Below are 18,320 nucleotides of genomic sequence, written 5' to 3'. Positions count from 1 at the left end.
TCCAAAACAAAAATCTCTTCCATTTGTCTGCGTACACTTTCCTTGTACTAGGCCTCCGAGCTTCCAAAATAACATTTAAAACTTGCTGAGGAAGTGGAGGCCCACTATGGTTCAAAACAGAATATGCCAGGCTGTTAGGTGCAGAGAGTGAAGCTTGACATTCAGCAAGTGGCTGCCCTCCTGTGACAACAGGTGTGGAATCGAAGGCAAAGGCCATGGAGGCTTCCGTACCAGACTCCTCAGTAATGGGTACCAGTGTTGTCGAGGCCAATTCGGAGCTATTAAAATCATCCTTGGCTTGTCCTGTCTGACCTTTAGAAGTACCTTTAGGAGGAGAGGCAGAGGCGGAAAGGCATATACATGAAGATTGTTCCAATTGAAAGAAAGAGCATCCACTCTCCAAGCTGTGGGATGAAACCTTTTTGTGCAAAACCTTGGCAGCTGATGGTTTAGTGGAGAAGCGAACAGATCTATGTCTGGAGTTCCCCAGGACACTGTCAATTTCTGAAATACATGAGGATCCAATTTCCACTCGTGGGGATCCATAATTGCCTGCTCAACACATCTGCTAAGGAGTTCTGTGCTCCTGGCAGAAACCTTGCCCGAAGATTGAGCCGTAAACTGAGAGCAGTCTCCCACAAAATCATTGCTTGCCTGCATAGAGGATAAGAATGTGTTCCCCCTTGCTTGTTGATGTACCACATGACAGTTGTGTTGTCTGTTAGAATCAACACCTGCCCTGGAAGAAGTAATTCCTTGAAAGCAATTAATGCAAACTGGACTGCTAACATCTCCTTCATGTTGATATGTAGATGTTGTAGTCTGACAGGCCACTTGTTTTGTATCCACTTTTCCATGTAGATGAGCTCCCCAAGCTTTGTCTGAGGCATCTGTCGTTAAAATCTGACTCGCCTCTGGCCGGGTCACAGAGAGTCCCTTGTTTAGGTGACATTCCTGAGCCCACCACAAAAATTCCTTTTGAATGCAAGGTATTATTTGAATGACAGTGTCCAGATCCTGGCAGTGCTGTGTCCATACATTTTTGAGATACCATTGTAGCTTCCTCATATGCAGTTTGGCATTGGGAAGTACCAGAATACAAGATGCCATGAACCCTAAGGCTTGAAGGACTGTCCTTGCAGTCAGCCCGGACTGATGAGATAGTTGATGGAAGTAAAGGGATAGACTCTTTTGTTTGTCCGGGGTTAAAAGGCCATCTGGGATGCTGTATTCAGTCTCACACCCAGAAAGCACATGTCTTGAGAGGGTACTAGACTGGACTTTATTTCGTTCACAGAATACCCTAGGCATCTTAGCACTACTATCACATATTCCAAATGATGAAGAAGCTCTTCTCTTCCTTGAGCCAGAATTAGGCAGTCGTCCAAATAAGGATAGATCTGTATTCCTTTTAGTCTGAAGAAAGCTATCACTGGAGCCAGAACTTTCGTGAACACTCTGGGCGCAGTAGATAAGCCAAAGGGCAATGCAGAGAACTGATAGTGAGAAGTCCCAGCTCGAAAACGCAGATACTTCCTGCAACTTAGTCTGATAGGAACATGAAGGTAAGCCTCCTTGAGATCCAAAGTTACCATCCAATGATCCTTGCCCAGCAGAGGTAAAAGCTGCTGCAACGTCAACATTTTGAACTTGGGAATGTCCAGATAAGTGTTGAGGGTAGATAAATCCAAAATTGGTCTCCACGTGTTCCCCTTCTTTGGTACTAGGAACAGGCGAGAATAAAATCCTAGGCCCACTTCTGGCCGAGGGACCGGCTGTATGGCCCCTAGTTGGAGCAACAGAGAAACCTGTTTGTGAGCCTCTATTCTTTGTTGAGGAGGAACGTCTGGCATGCCTTTGAAAGGAGGCAAGGTATGGAAATAAAACCTGTAGCCGTGGTGTATGATATCCAATACCCATTTGTCTTGGGTAATCAAACTCCAATTTTCCTTGAAAAGTGCCAACCTTCCCCCCAAAGGTGCTGCCAGACGAGCAGGCTCTGGCAGCTGAAAAGGTAGGTCATTGGGTCTGCTTACGAAAGGACTGACCCCTGCCCTCACCCGAAGCCTGTGCAGGAGAACTCCCTGTTCTAGGCCTGAAAGAGCCCTGAGCTCTGCCCTTACCACGTCTAGATCTACCCCTAGACTGTGAATCATAAGAAGGATACGTCCACCCTTTAGTAGGCCAATTTCTACTAAACTTTGGAGGCTGGACCTGCAAAAAATCTTTAACAGTCTGCATAGACTTAGCCTTGTCTTCCATTTTCTTTAAAACTGTCTCAACGGGAGGACCAAACAACACGTCAGATTGTAAAGGAGCATCTAAAATCCTTGTTTTAACATGTTCAGACAAATTCTGATCCCTCAGCCAGGCGTGCCTGCGAAGAACTGACCCAGTGGCAGCCACCCTAGAGGAGGCCTGTACAGCATCAAAACCACATTGTAAAGAATGCTTACCCACCTGTTCAGAAACATGCACTAAATCTTGCAACTCCTTACAATCAATACCTACTGCCAGAGCATCAACCTTAGATTTCAATTGTGAAAGGAGATAAATTTGGTATTTCAACATATGAAACTGGCAATTCAGAGCCCTCATGGCAAGAGTGGAAGAAGTATAGACTTTCTTGCCCCATCTATCCAAGGCCCTAGCCTCCTTGTCTGCAGGAACCGGATTCTTAACAACAGAAGCCTTAACACCTTTAGGCCCATGGCTAACAGTTTCTGGGTCTGCCCTAGGACTCTTAAAAAGATACTTATGAGCTACAGGCACCCTGTAATACCTATCCGGTTTAACAGGAGCAGGAGGCAAAGAATCAGGATTAAGAGAAGCTTCCATAAAAACATCTTCCACTACATCCAAAACAGGAGGTATAGCCAAAGGCCTATGCTGGGGTAACAACAGAAATTCCCTAAGCCTTTTCCTGGAATCAGAGAAGTCCTGACCTTCCCACTTAAAATGCTCCCTCATGGAATGAAGAGTTTCCGAAAAAGAAAAATCCTCAGGAGGAGTAGCAGAAGGAGTAGAATCATCCACATCAGAATCAGAATAAGGAGAGTACTCCTGCAAGTCTTCAGCCGAAGACTCTGAAACATCTGAAGCCTGCTCAAAACCCCCCAGCTCAGGCTCCACCCTAGGCCTCTTATCAGGAGGGGGCATAGAACCCCTGATCAAAGTAATCAAATCTTCTGCCATTTTAAGCATATGCTTCTTGGGCACAGTACCTGAAGAGCTAGGGGTAACACTAACTGAAGCTAAACCTGGCCTGCCCCTGGGGGAAGTCTTTGAAACAGAAGGAGAGGGCCTAGCCACCTTAGGAAGGGAGGGGAGTATAGTAACATGAGAAGCCCCCTCAGCCTGACTAGTCTCCTGAGAGGCCACATCTTGCAATAACAAGGTTTCCCCCTGGGAACACAAAGAAACCTCCGGTGGAGCCACCGGCTCCACCGACACCTCTAAAGAACCGGCGTCTGGTACAGACGGTTCTTCCATCCTAGGCTTAACTGCCTTGTCCTTGCGCTTCTTTGAAGAAGTGGGCGTCGGAGCATCCGACGGCATTTTATAGTTACACCGCTTCCCAAAGACTAACCTCGCACAATCCAACCTTCTTTTAATAGTGCTTATTAAATCTAGCACAAGAGCAACAGCCAACAACGTCGTGCTCAGGCCCTAAGCAAGGAATACACAAAGTATGATAATCTTTATGCGGTATCTGTTTCCCACAAGAAATGCAATTATTAACTTTTTCTGACATCCGGTAAATGACTGAGGCAAGAAAAAACTAAAATATTCCCCAACAGGGTACTTAGCCAACTTTGAACTCGGTCTGAAACTTCTAAATCAAAAAATCTCAGAACGCCAACCGGCACTTGCAACACTGCTTCTGCATCGGACCATGCGGCAAAAAAGACTGAGGATATGACGTCGGTCATGCGCATTTGTACCCTGACGTCCTGACGTCAGTCAAATGCGCCCTGACCGACGTCAGCCTTATACTTTGATATTCGGGCCGACTGAGGACAGCGGAATACCCAAGTGTAAGGACTGCAGCAATGTGAGATGAAGAACATCATGTATCAACCAATGACAAGTAGCATGTAAATATGCTGCCTTGCTATAGCCAATAAAAGTGCATATACAGGCACTTCATCATCCAATGTACTTCATTATTCAAATCGACTTTAGCTAGCAAGTGAAGGTAAAAAATAGGTCAAACTTCACTTTCTTGAATATCATTGGCTTTAACTGACGAATGAAAGTAAGGATGTAAATCAAGCTTCACTTACTTGAAGTTCAATATACATTATAGTTTAATCATTATTTACATGGTTGATTTATTAACAGCTCCCAACCATATGGTCACTATCATTATTATCAGTTTTTGAGGTTATATGAATGGACTCTGAGTTGGGGTGCTTCTAACATAAGTTCATGTTTAAAGTTTATGATCAGGACCTATGCTGCTCTGTTAGTTGTCTAAGCGATTTACATTTATGATGCTATTTTATTATATTCTATTTTTATTTTTAGCTAAATGTTATTCAGGGAGATATTTCCCTTTTAATAATTCTTAAGATGGTTGCAATTTTTAAGATGTCTCTAAGATGTTTGCAATTCTTTAGATGGCTGTTGTTTATGGTATTTCGAATGATAGCGTTTATTTTCATTTAATAGCCGTTCTATATATAATGATTGTTTCACAGTTAGTTTTTTTCTATATTTTTTATATTTTTATATTTTGGTGAATTTGTCTCATCTAAGTTTTAATTTTATGTCAGCGCTTTTTTGCTAAGGAGCTTATATATACATGTTTTAATGTTTTAAGTATCTTGATTTTAGCAAATGTAAGGTATGCCTTGCTATATGGGCTTATAGGGGCATATTCTTTAATAAGTGAATTTAGAATACTTCAGTTCTTAGAAACCATGAAAGCGCTAGGAAATAATATTGGCATATGTTTCTTATGTTTGTTTAATGCAAACCAATGATTTTCAAGTAAGTGAAGCTTGATTTACATCCTTACTTTCATTCGTCAGTTAAAGCCAATGATATTCAAGAAAGTGAAGTTTGACCTATTTTTTACCTTCACTTGCTAGCTAAAGTCGATTTGAATAATGAAGTACATTGGATGATGAAGTGCCTGTATATGCACTTTTATTGGCTATAGCAAGGCAGCATATTTACATGCTACTTGTCATTGGTTGATACATGTTTTATATTAAGTTGTGATGTGACTTTGAATTTGGATCTGAAGAAGGCTTTAATAGCTGAAAGTGCTAGTCCGCTGTTTGTTGTTTCTTGTCCTTGTTTTGTCATTATTACAGTTTCAAATAAATTGCCGAGACACGTTTTACAGTGTGGTGCATCGCTCATCTTTTGATTTCTTCATGCTTACTGAAGTTTTCTCTTGCTACCCCAGACTTTTCTGGAGTCCGAATTTGAAAGATGCAGACAGTGTTTGATTCAACAACCTTCGTTTATCTCCATCACAGTGAAGGGAGTTTCTTCAGGTCCTGGGATTTGGCCTCTATTCCCTACTACCTATGCAGAGAATTCAATGGTACAAGTCAGTTTAACTGAAACATTGTCACCCTCTGGATTTCAGTGCACCTCTCCTTCCCTAGAATTCAAGTGGTGGATTCAGTTTGCTCTCCACTCAGGCCTCCCTTTTCAACCTGTAGTCCCTTCAAGAGCAGTTCAGCAATACCTCAGACATGGCGGGGGAGGGGGGACATTTAGTCATCTAAAAGTTCAGGGTTCTGATCAGGGGCAGAGGTCAGACCATAAGAGCTCAGATTCTGGCCCTTCAAGCTTTCATCCCATGTTCTCTCCAGGCCCCTTGAAGGTATACACAAACTACAGTGATATGGTATGTTGACAAGCAGGGAGGCACCTCCCCAAGCCTGCAGAGGCATGGCTCTCAGTTCAACTCTTCAGAGCACAATCTATTGACATGCTGACATGTCCACACAGGCTCACAAATGGATTCTTCACATATGTCCTCTAGGCAGTCCATCAGGGTATGCCTCAGCTAGATCTTTCCGCCTCCCCTATGAGCAAGGAGCTTCCTCTCCTCGGTTTCAGAGTACCATACAATCTGGAGTGGAAGACTGATGCCCTTTCCTTTCCCTGGATGGGAAGGGTCCTTTTCGTTTTCCCTCCAAGTGGTGTACTTCCAAGCGTCTTGAAGATTCAGCTGGACTCCAGAACTTTACTAGTGACTCCCTTTTGGGCAACACTGCACTGGTTCCTCCTCTTAGTGCATCTGGCCAAGGGCAACCACAAGTTACCCACCAGTTGGACCTACTTGCACAGGGTAAGGGTCTCTTCTATCCTCACTTGTCCACACTGAGGAGAGGCCATGGTCAGGGTATTACAGGAGAGGAAACCCTCAGAATCTGGTACATCCAAATGGAAAAATTTTGGCTTGTGCCATGCTGAACCAGTTTTCTTCAGTGGTGGTCCCTCTGGTCCTCTTATTTCAGAAGGGCCTCAGTCTTGCCCGACTTGATTCTATGAAGGCTCATTTTCTGCTCATCTGCCTCTGAATCTTCCTTTGGCTTCTCATTTTTGAGGTCAGTTTCTAAGGGCATCCTGCATTAGGCTTCCAAGGAAACCTATTCCTCCTTGGGATGTTCATTTTGTTGTGAAAAAAACTGATTCACACAAAGCCTGCAGATACTGCTTCTTTGCAACATTATACCCAGAAGAGAGTTGTTTGCCTGCTCTTCTGTTCAGAGGGTTAGTTGTAGGCCCTTATGGCCAGTCCCCTTTTTGGGTTCACATGGACAGGGTGTCCCTTTATATTAATCCTCCTTTTATGCCCAACCTAAAGGAGGTGGGCTTGAGTCAGGCAGTATAACTCCCCTTTTCCCCTTCTCATGCTGCTAGTGAGCGTCTTCTATACCATGGATTTGCAGACTGCTCAGGTACTACTTGGATAAAACCAGGGCCATTGGCAAGTCTGATTGGGTCAGAAAATCTCTTCCTGGATAACTATGGACATTTCCTTGAATTATACTTTCCATGGCAATCTGCCTTCTGTTGGTTGCTCATTCCATTAGGGCTGTTGCTTCTTCTGGTGCCTGCTTCAATGGGTTGGGCACCAATTATAAAGGTTTGCAGTGACAAGTTTGCCATGGTTTCTAGGGCCAGAGCAGGTTCTGCTAGAACTACTTTATATGGGTTTGTTGAGAGCCCCTCTCAGCCTTCCACTTCCCATTCTGTTTGAGCTTTTTTACTCTCCTGTTCAGAATACAGCCAGTGATATAGGCTGCAACAGTTGTGCAACATCTTACCACAGCAGTAGATGCCCTTCTCTTCAGTCAGTATTCTCTCTCCCTCCAACTTCCTCGTTCCGTTCTCAGATTCCCTTCTGGCAGAGTTCCCCTTCTTGATGCATGTGGACTTTGTGGCAATTCAGTTTCACATAGCTATGTCCATATATCCCCTTTACACCCAGAGTTGTGTGCAGGGATCATAGGAGTTTTGTGGGGGTGCTTACAAGATCATTCAGCTTTGTTATACTGGCTGAGCTTCTAGCTGCGTTGGGCAGAGCTCTTCACTGTTGCAGTATTCTAAATGGAAGGGAAGGACATTAGTGTTATGGTAAGATTTTACACAACTGTACCTTCTTTGCAGAATAAGAGGGCTTCTTTATTATACATGCACGGCTTTGCAGGACTTCTGCAGCAGAAGTCATGCAAGGCTCCATTGACATACTCAGAGCTATGCTGGATCCCATGAATCCTGGCCAAGTTCTCCTTCAAGACAGAGGTCCCATCTGCCAGAGGTGGTGGTAGCCCAAGTGAATGCAAGGGATAAATTCTCTTGGTCAGTATTAATGTCACCTTGGGTCTGTCGAAATGCAAAGGAATCCTCATATCACCTGCAATACATCTTACCAATTAGGCTGCATCTAATCAGGCAACAAATTACACACCCTTTAACCATGTGGGGCCATATAGTACCACAGCAGGGAAAATGTCTACTTTCCCCCACTCCCAACAACCTCAAACCAACTCCTTTCTGCTCCCAACAACCTCAAACCGCATAAAATGTACCTCCTGACTTTCGGCCACCCAAGAAAACACCTTCCTGTGCCCCTGTCAAGCAGAATCACAGAAGTGATCCCCGGAGTGAATTTCCTATTACACATCCAATCAAGATTTTTCTTGAAGAGTGCTAATGAGGAGCTCTGTTTGACAGATAGGTAGTCTGTTCCAGAGTATGGGAAGTCTCTGGGACAGGAATCTATCCCTCCAGCATGTTCTCTGTTTATTGTGGTGACAAGGTTTAGGTCCCTAGAGCGTGTAGCTCGGAGGGACTGGGATTTCTTTAAGTGGAGTATGTCTAACAGCTCTGGGTTGGACATAGCTTTGTATGTTAGGCAGAGATAGCCTCCGAGTAGGCGATATGCGACAGTAAAGCTGGAGTGCGATATGCGACAGTAAAGCTGGAGAGACTGTCTGCATAAGACATCTGTTTGAGGCCAGTAATCCTCAGGTATTTTTGCAGCCTTTCTAGTTGTAGATGTCTTGTGAGGTACATACCAAAAGGAATGTTGTACTCTATAATGGGTCTAATGAGTGATGATTAGAGGGGAACAATGACCTCTTTCTGGATGAGAAACCTTTTGTGATTAGGTGCCATGTAGGATTTCGACCACTTTGGCAGAGACTGCCACCTGTGTCCCAAGGTCTCTTATCGGTGTTGACTACTGCCTATGTGGTAGCTCATGGGTACAGAATTTTTACCAAAGGGGATGACAATGCACTTTTTGGCATTGAGCTTGAGACCATGTCTGACACCCTCAGGCATCTGTCGCTGAGGCCCTTTGTAGGGATGTCCACGCTGCTAGGGAGTTTCACCAGGCTCCTAGGTTTGCAGCCATTCAAGATTCAGTTAGCCAAAGACCTTCTGTGTTAAGCCTGTACTTCAGAGAAGTAGACACCAAACAGGAGAGGACCCAGGACTGAGCCCTGTGGTACTCCACTTGTCACTGGTCAGAAGTCCGATTTGGAATCTGCTACTTTCACAGTGTGGGTTTTCAGTAAGCCAGTTGGCAAGCCATCTTGTGACATAGGGATTTATACCTAGTTTAGCGAGTTTATCTATAAATCCAGAGTGGGGAATGGTGTCGAACGCCTTGGCGAGATCTAGATAGGCTGTGTGAACCACCTTACCCTCATATCTATGACTTTGGTGACTTTAAAGTCTATCAGGTTTAGGAGACATGATTTGCCTTCAAACCCTAACTGTGTGGGGTCGAGATCTCCCAATGACTGTTTGGGTTCCATGATTATATGTTCCATGGCCTTGCAGATGAGGCTAGTCAGGCTAATGGGATGGTAGTTCCTGGGGTCTGTTGTGCCCCCCCCCCTTTGTGAAGTGGGATAACTGTTGCAGTGTGCCATTCAATGGGCACAAAAGCCTGAGGTGAGGCTATGATTGAACATGGTACTTGGGTGGGGTGCCAGTTCATTCTGTAGTTCATGTAGAAGGCAGCCTGGGATGTTGTCAGGTCCCATGGATGCTGTGTTCTTGGCTTTGGAGAGTGAAGTTTTTACCTGTGCAGCCGTGATTACAGGAACTTTGCATTCTTCCGGTATTAAGATGGGGCCTTTAGGGGGGAAAAGTTAGCACTGAACCTGCCAGGATGTTGGCAATATCAGTTGGCTCTGTATATTTAGTGTCATTGTGCTGTAACTCAAGAGCAGATCCGAGTGTTGCCATTGAGATTTTTGACATAGCTATAGAATGCTTTGTGGTAGTCTTTAGAATCAGTGGCAATTTTGTTTTCATAACTAGCTTTGGAGGATTTTAGGAGGGATCTCAGCTTCTTGCTGACCAGGGAGTTGCTCCAATTGTGGGATTTTACTCTTTTTTGCAACAGTTTTTCTTCTGTCGTGCATTTGTGTAAGATTCAGCAGTCTTACCTCTATTGTCCCATCTGCATGGGTGTCATGAAGTTTGGCTACTCTGTCTTGGTACTACTTGGATAAAACCAGGGTCATTTGCAAGTCTGATTGGGTCCAAAAATCTCTTCCTGGATGTCTATGGACATTTCCTTGTGTTATACTTTCCATGGCAGTCTGCCTGCTTCTGTTGGAGCTCATTCCATTAGGGCTGTTGCCTCTTCTGGTGCCTGCTTCAATGGGTTGGACACCAGTTATAAAGGTTTGCACTGACAGTTTGCTATGGTTTCTATGGCCAGAGCAGGTTCTGCTAGAACTACTTTATATGGGTTTGCTGAGGGCCCCTCTTAGCCTTCCACTTCCCATTCTGTTTGAGCTTTTTTACTCTCCTGTTCAGAATACAGCCAGTGATATAGGCTGCAACAGTTGTGCAACATCTTACCACAGCAGTAGATGCCCTTCTCTTCAGTCAGTATTCTCTCTCCCTCCAACTTCCTCGTCTGCCTCAGATTCCCTTCTGGCAGAGTTCCCCTTCTTGATGCATGTGGACTTTGTGGCAATTCAGTTTCACATAGCTATGTCCATATATCCCCTTTACACCCAGAGTTGTGTGCAGGGATCATAGGAGTTTTGTGGGGGTGCTTACAAGATCATTCAGCTTTGTTATACTGGCTGAGCTTCTAGCTGCGTTGGGCAGAGCTCTTCACTGTTGCAGTATTCTAAATGGAAGGGAAGGACATTAGTGTTATGGTAAGATTTTACACAACTGTACCTTCTTTGCAGAATAAGAGGGCTTCTTTATTATACATGCACGGCTTTGCAGGACTTCTGCAGCAGAAGGCATGCAAGGCCCCCTTGGCATACTCAGAGCTATGCTGGATCCCATGAATCCTGGCCAAGTTCTCCTTAGAGACAGAGGCCCCATCTGCCAGAGGTGGTGGTACCCAGGTGAATGCAAGGGATCTCATGACATTTATCATTAGGAGAAATGTTTCCTGGCATAAATTCTCTTGGTCATTATTAATGTCACCTTGGGTCTGTCAAAATGCAAATGACCCCTCATACCAACTGCAAAACATCTTACCATTTACCAATTAGGTTGCATGTAATCAGGCAACAAATTAGACACCCTTTATTAACCATGTGGGGCCATATAGTACCACAGCAGGGAGAATGTGTACTTTCCCCCCACTCCCAACAACCTCAAACCAACTCCCTTTGTGCTCCTAACAACCTCAAACCAAGAATGCTTGCAAAAGAGATCTGACCTATTCAACAGCTGCACACAGCTGGCATACTGGAGGAAGTCTTCACCCCATGCACAAGGACAGATCATTGAGTTACCATGTTCTCCCTGTGGGGTTCCTCCCACCTTCCAAGAACACATGGTGAATTTGAGGTGAACACACACACACACACACACACACACACACACACACACACACACACACACACACACACACACACACACACACACACACAGAGACACACACACACACACACACACACACACACACACACACACACAGACACACACACACACACACACACACACACACACACACACACACACACACACACACACACACACGTGGACATGAGGGCATTCCAACAGCAGCTGCAGAACCTATTAGGTAAATTAGGACCGGATGAATTGGTGTAACGGGTGAAAAGCATACACTGGGACAGAACAGGATGACTACCCGTGTACACATGGGTGGGGCAACAGGAAAAGGACAGGCCATTCTAAGACAAGATCACATGCATCAACATGCAACTCTGGTAGACTTCCTAGGGCATAAAGTAAAAAGCAACTAAAGTCACCAGTGAAAGAGAGTGCACAGCATAAGCCACTGGTTGCCACAATCAGCTGCAAGCAGTGGTCAGAGACTAAACAATACCTGAAGTTGACTGGATATAAAGCACAGGAGCTAAAGACAATGTTCCAATGGCTCAGGGAGAGGAAATTAGGTGAAGATTTTGAAGTGCTGCCATTCTTAAACAGCATGTGTGAGGACTGTAGAACAGACACGAGGCAGAGTCAGGTAGGGAAATAAGGTACCCAAGGAAAGCTGGTGGTGGAATGCAGAAGTCCAGGAAAGAGGTGATTGACCAGGCTAAGAGGAATACTTTGATAACAGCCAGAGTGTGCAGTTGCAATACTGCAGAATAGGCACACCAATGGCTTCAGGATGCTCCTAGCATTATGTGAAAGGCACATCACATGACTGGAGAATAAGCATACTAATCCCAGTGCTCAAGACAGACATCCACAACTGTGGGCAGTACAGACGTATGAAGCTCCTATCACAACTAATGCCAGTGTTCAGAACATACATCCACTGCATGGTACAGAAACCTGGCAGTAGAGGCACAGCAGCTGTGGAAACTAAAGATGGAAATGAAGTGCCCAAGACAGGTGACTGGGTACACACTGTGGGACAGAAAGTAGTGAGGACATTGCAGTAACCAAAGCAGCACCAAAGGCAGAGAGCAGAACATGGAGGAAACAAGGACATCCAGAAAGACAAGTGAGGCATGACCACTGTAGTTAGGAGGGGCAATGAACTGAAATGCCAATAGTTGACAACACCAATCTCGTGCAGAAAATAGGGGATGGTCCAGTTAAACTGATCCTTTGCCATCTTTGGTGGGGGTAGCAGCACACATGGAGGCTTTGAAGAGCCTCGAGTCTTAAAGGCTTCTCAAAGATGTGATGTTGCAATAGATGAAGCCACATTTACACAAGGGCTACAAAAGCTGAAATAATTTAGAAATGGCTTTATCACAGATGATACCTCAGAGGCAGAGGGGCAACTATGGACAACAAGAACCTGTGAATAATCTTTTCCTACTACAGAAATGGCTTCTCCAAACATGAAGGTTGCAGCCTTGACAGGAGTGAAAGGAAAGGGCTGGGTTCCTCCCTGCTCAGACAAGCCCACCATGTTGCTGCAATATGGCAATAAGTCCTTGAGAATGGATCCTGGAATGTCATCATCAGAACTGATCTAGACTGGCCTCTGGTGACAAGGGTTCCCTGGGATACCTGCCCTGAAGGGCACAGGCTGCTCAGGGAGAATTTGGAATCTGCAGCCAAAGACAGAGGTGCAAATCAGAGCCAAACAGGTTACATCAGGTTCCATGTCTACGTACGACAGGAGTAGTGAGGTGGAAACATTTGTGGAAGGAACAGACTGAAGGAGAACATGCAAAGTCCACACAGGCACTGTTAAAGTGAGACTCATCATATAGTCCGACTTCTATAAGGCCTTCACTTAAAATCAACCAGTTAAATAGTTTGCCTCCAAGATAGCCAAAGGTGGCCATGCTCCTTACAAGTAGCCAAACTCTCCAGGCCACCCATAATCACTAGCAAAACAAGCTAGAATCAGGGGACAGGATTCAGTATATTCCTCCTACTAGTTCAGCTGTCCAAACCTAGCTCACTCAGGGCTAGGAATTCCAGTTTAACTACCTAAACCGCAGTCATTCTAGTACTTTAGGCAGCAGAACTTTTAATCTGTAAGGCAGTTATCAGAAAACCTAATCCTGCACCAGCAGTACAAGCCAAGACTTCCAGAATATAATTAATGGAGCAATACTTGATGCACCAAATAAGCATACTGATGCTGCAAGGTTTGTCTGCTGCGTCTCCCACAACACTAAAGCACTTTTCAATTAAAATGTTACCAAGTACTAAATGGCAGCTTTTACACCAAGTTAGTGACCCAAGTAACTTACCAAACACAAAGTTATCAGGCCTAAATATCTGCCCAAAAGGCCCTGATCGAACAGAATCCATTGTACCAGGCTCCAAGTCCACCAGAACAGCTCTAGGCACGTACTTTCCCCCTGAAAAAGAAAACGAAAGCATCAGTGTGGAAACCAGAGAAGCTACGGAAAAGCCTTTTCCTTTAGGAGGCATGCAAAGAACCCACCCCCACACACCAGTCTGCAAATGCCACACCTGTAACCTCAGTGACTACAGCAACAGTGAGTTGGCATATTTGCCAGAAAGTTGGCTGGTGCCAAATCCATTATTTGGAGAGAAGTGCCCTTCATCTGAGAGATACAAAAACTACACAAAAACTACATGCAGCACCTCAGTTTTGTAGCATACAACACAAGAATACACAAAGTTTCATTAAATTGGAGGGGGGGGGGGTCTGTGACAGTGTACCAGAATACTACATACTAGCAGTCAAGTGTTTGCACAAGACAAACTACCAACTCCCTTCCCCATCTGCATACCATGAAAAAGCTACAGTGAAGGAGCCAACACCCAGTGCCAAGGATTCAGCAAGTCATGCAACGTTACATAAGGAACTGAATGTGTGCAGTACAAACGTTGAAGGACTGCACCCCCCTACAACTATAGCAGAATCACCAGCTTGTGTGGAACACAACACATGACTGCCCCCAGTGTCAAGAATTCAGCAAGTCATGCAACTTTACACAAGGAACTGAATGTGTGCAGTACAAAAGCTGAAGGACTGCACCCCCTACAACTATAGCAGAATACAGGCTACCACCAGCTTGTGTGGAACACAACACATGACTGCTCCAGTGCCAAGAATTCAGCAAGTCATGCAACTTTACATAAGGAACTGAATGTGTGCAGTACAAAAGCTGAAGGACTGCACCCCCTAAAACTATAGCAGAATACAGGCTGCCACCAGCTTGTGTGGAACACAACACATGACTGCCCCCAGTGCCAAGAATTCAGCAAGTCATGCAACTTTACATAAGGAACTGAATGTGTGCAGTACAAAAGCTGAAGGACTGCACCCCCTACAACTATAGCAGAATACAGGCTACCACCAGCTTGTGTGGAACACAACACATGACTGCCCCCAGTGCCAAGAATTCAGCAAGGCATGCAACTTTACATAAGGAACTGAATGTGTGCAGTACAAAAGCTGAAGGACTGCACCCCCTACAACTATAGCAGAATACAGGCTACCACCAGCTTGTGTGGAACACAACACATGACTGCCCCCAGTGCCAAGAATTCAGCAAGGCATGCAACTTTACATAAGGAACTGAATGTGCGCAGTACAAAAGCTGAAGGACTGCACCCCCTACAACTATAGCAGAATACAGGCTACCACCAGCTTGTGTGGAACACACCACATGACTGCCCCCAGTGCCAAGAATTCAGCAAGGCATGCAACTTTACATAAGGAACTGAATGTGTGCAGTACAAAAGCTGAAGGACTGCACCCCCTACAACTATAGCAGAATACAGGCTACCACCAGCTTGTGTGGAACACAACACATGACTGCCCCCAGTGCCAAGAATTCAGCAAGTCATGCAGCAGCAAGCTTATACTTTACATAAGGAACTGAATGTGTGCAGTACAAAAGCTGAAGGACTGCACCCCCTACAACTATAGCAGAATACAGGCTGCCACCAGCTTGTGTGGAACACAACACATGACTGCCCCCAGTGCCAAGAATTCAGCAAGTCATGCAACAGCAAGCTTATACTTTACATAAGGAACTGAATGTGTGCAGTACAAAAGCTGAAGGACTGCACCCCCTACAACTATAGCAGAATACAGGCTGCCACCAGCTTGTGTGGAACACAACACATTACAGCACAAGTTGGTTTTGGGGGCAGTCAAGTGGCACTGTGGTTTAGCTCACACCAGGCAAGTGAAAAGAGAGGGAAAACCCAGTAATCCAGGGTAAAGGTCACAGCTTCAGCCATCTGCACTAAACTACTAGTCAAGCACTTAGTACCTCCCCAGTCTATACCTTCAATCCCATCTATGAAGAGTATCATTTGGCTTGCCTTACACAAAAATGCAAAATGACACAAAGGCTTGGCACCATACACTGCAAATATCTACCTTACTATCATTACAAGTTGTGCATACACCTCCATTCTACACTATTCATTACATCTACACTATATATTTCAAAGTACACTTTTGCATTTGTCAATAGGTCTTGTACCCCCCTTTTCTCACCTACCCTTCCCAAATGTATGCAGCAGAAGTCAAAAGATAGTCCTAACAGGGCATGTACTGGTTAGGCAACTTCAAGCTGCTCCTTCCCTTTAGCAATTACAGACCCTTTATCCAAGCTATTCCTTCCTTATAGCAATTACAGACCCTTTAATCCAAGCTACTCCTTCCCTATAGCATTACAGGCCCTTTATCCAAGCTACTCCTTCCCTATAGCAATTACAGACCCTTTAATCCAAGCTACTCCTTTCCCTATAGCAATTACAGACCCTTTAATCCAAGCTACTCCTTTCCCTATAGCAATTACAGACCCTTTATCCAAGCTACTCCTTCCCTATAGCAATTACAGACCCTTTATCCAAGCTACTCCTTTCCCTATAGCAATTACAGACCCTTTAATCCAAGCTACTCCTTCCCTATAGCAATTACAGACCCTTTAATCCAAGTTACTCCTTCCCTATAGCATTACAGGCCCTTTATCCCTCTTCAGTAAAACAAACTGAAGTTTGCAGTCAGATTACAGCAGGGAATGCACTCACCTGTGGCCTCGTTGTAGTAAACGTTAATCCTCTCAAGCTGCAGGTCGCTGTCACCTTGGTATGTGCCTGTTGGATCAATTCCATGCTCGTCACTAATCACTTCCCAGAACTAAGAGAAAGATCAAAATAAGTCAGTTCTGCAACATCCATCTACCTGGTATACATTTTCAAACATTTCACCAGTCAAGAGGTTTTATATCACAAATAAGCTGCAAACTGGGGTGAGCTGGGCAAAAGGCATGTGTAACTGCCCATTCTTTGTGGCAACTGGGCTGCACCTGCAGAATCCAGGCCCAACATGTGTTGACCATGGTCCCAAGTGCATGAAGTGCAGTACACAATGGAGCTCAGCAGAGCACCACAATGGAGGGGGATCTCCACAAAGGATAGAGCCTAGCCACAGGACAAACTGGCTTGGATCAATAAAACCTGAATCCTGCTGCTGGGGAACAGATGAGACAAACAGTACTCCAGCAGAATGAGCCTTTGGGCTCTTGTCTGTACTGGAAATGACGAGTCTCCCACCTACAGAATACAAAAACCAAAGTCCTACAGAAAAGCAGGAGGAATTACCCACCTCCCCAGAGTGAAAGAGGTCAAAAGGTATTCTGAACTAGCCACCCATAAAAGGAGAGCAGAGGGGAAGTCAGACCACAGCCCCTATTAAAAGGTACCCATTTTCATTCATTTGATCCTCACTCTGTTCAGTTACACACATACATCAGTAAAGGTGAAGTCATGTGTGGACCAAACCCCAGCACCCTTTAACCCCCCCCACCCAGCTTTTTTGTGTGGGGTGTGGGATGGGGCAAAGATCCATAACTTTTAAATATTGCTCCTATTAAGGATTTTTTGAAGGGTTAGAAGTCTGAATTGTCATTTAGTGACTAATCCTCTGATTTTTCCAGAAAACCTCACAAACTGAGGGGCAACCATGTCAAAAATCTGGACATTTGAGAGGTATGGTCCCCTGTGAGGTCCCAATCACTAGAACAAAACTGCTGTTTTTAGCTGTGAGACCTTCCTTTTCTTATTTTGAACAAGTTTATACTGCTTTATTACCTGTTTTTTGCATTGTACATTATCTGCACTTAAAGTTACATTTGGTCGAAAGTTTGTTGTTAAATTTAACTATTGAGGCTACTCACTAAAGTGAGCTAGCCTGTGTAAGTGATTTATTACTGTTTTTCCTGCATTTCTGTGTACTTTCTAACTTAAAAAAAAAAAAAAAAAAAAAAAATATCCTTGTTTTCCCGCCTTTCTCGACTAGTTTAGACCAGTATACAGGCTTTGCTGTATTCTGGACTGTGGTGTAGTTCCTGTGTTGTCCATTGCCTTACTTGGATAGAAGGAAGTTTCTTTGCTCACCAGTGGGAGTGGGGAGCCTTGAGCAGCCTATCTGTCCCTGAAGGAGTGACCTCAGCACAAGAGCTTGTAGTAACTGGTTGTTTTGGACCATTTCCAGCTCTTTTGAAGTTCCCTGTTTAAAATCCGTGTTTGCGCGGCTTTGTGCGATTGTGCGCATAGCGCAGTGCCGGTTAAACAGGCTTAAACTATTCCTGGCTCCGCCAAGTCTGCATTTCAATTTTTCCCTTAAGAAAGCTCTACTTTCAACAAAATCAGTCTATTCGCTTTATCATAAGCCTAGCACTTGCTCCTAAAACCTTTCTTTTAAGTGAAGCACCCTTAAACTAACGTAAGCACTACATCCACCTACAACCCGTGCTAATACCCACTTCCCTTCAAAATCCTCTGTCTGACCCAGTTACACATCACTCCCTTATACTATTCTGGCATGTCGAGTGGTATATTACTGACGTCCTCTCCAGTTCAGCTGTTTAATCTGGGAATCCTGAGACAATGTTACAATTGTCTCTTGTACACAGACA

The 18,320-nt window shown here is 44.6% G+C and overlaps 1 pseudogene; it reads right to left on the bottom strand.

Moving 5' to 3' along the window:
• The window catches only part of LOC122790070, a 53,442-nt pseudogene that overhangs the window by 14,800 nt on the left and 20,322 nt on the right, over positions 1-18,320 (bottom strand).

Source organism: Protopterus annectens, chromosome 15.part0 (genome assembly GCF_019279795.1).
Source record: "Protopterus annectens isolate FY-2018-M chromosome 15.part0, PAN1.0, whole genome shotgun sequence".
Lineage (NCBI taxonomy): Eukaryota > Metazoa > Chordata > Ceratodontiformes > Protopteridae > Protopterus > Protopterus annectens.
The sequence above is the reverse complement of the archived record's forward strand: the minus strand, read 5'-3'. Positions and strand labels throughout refer to the sequence as shown.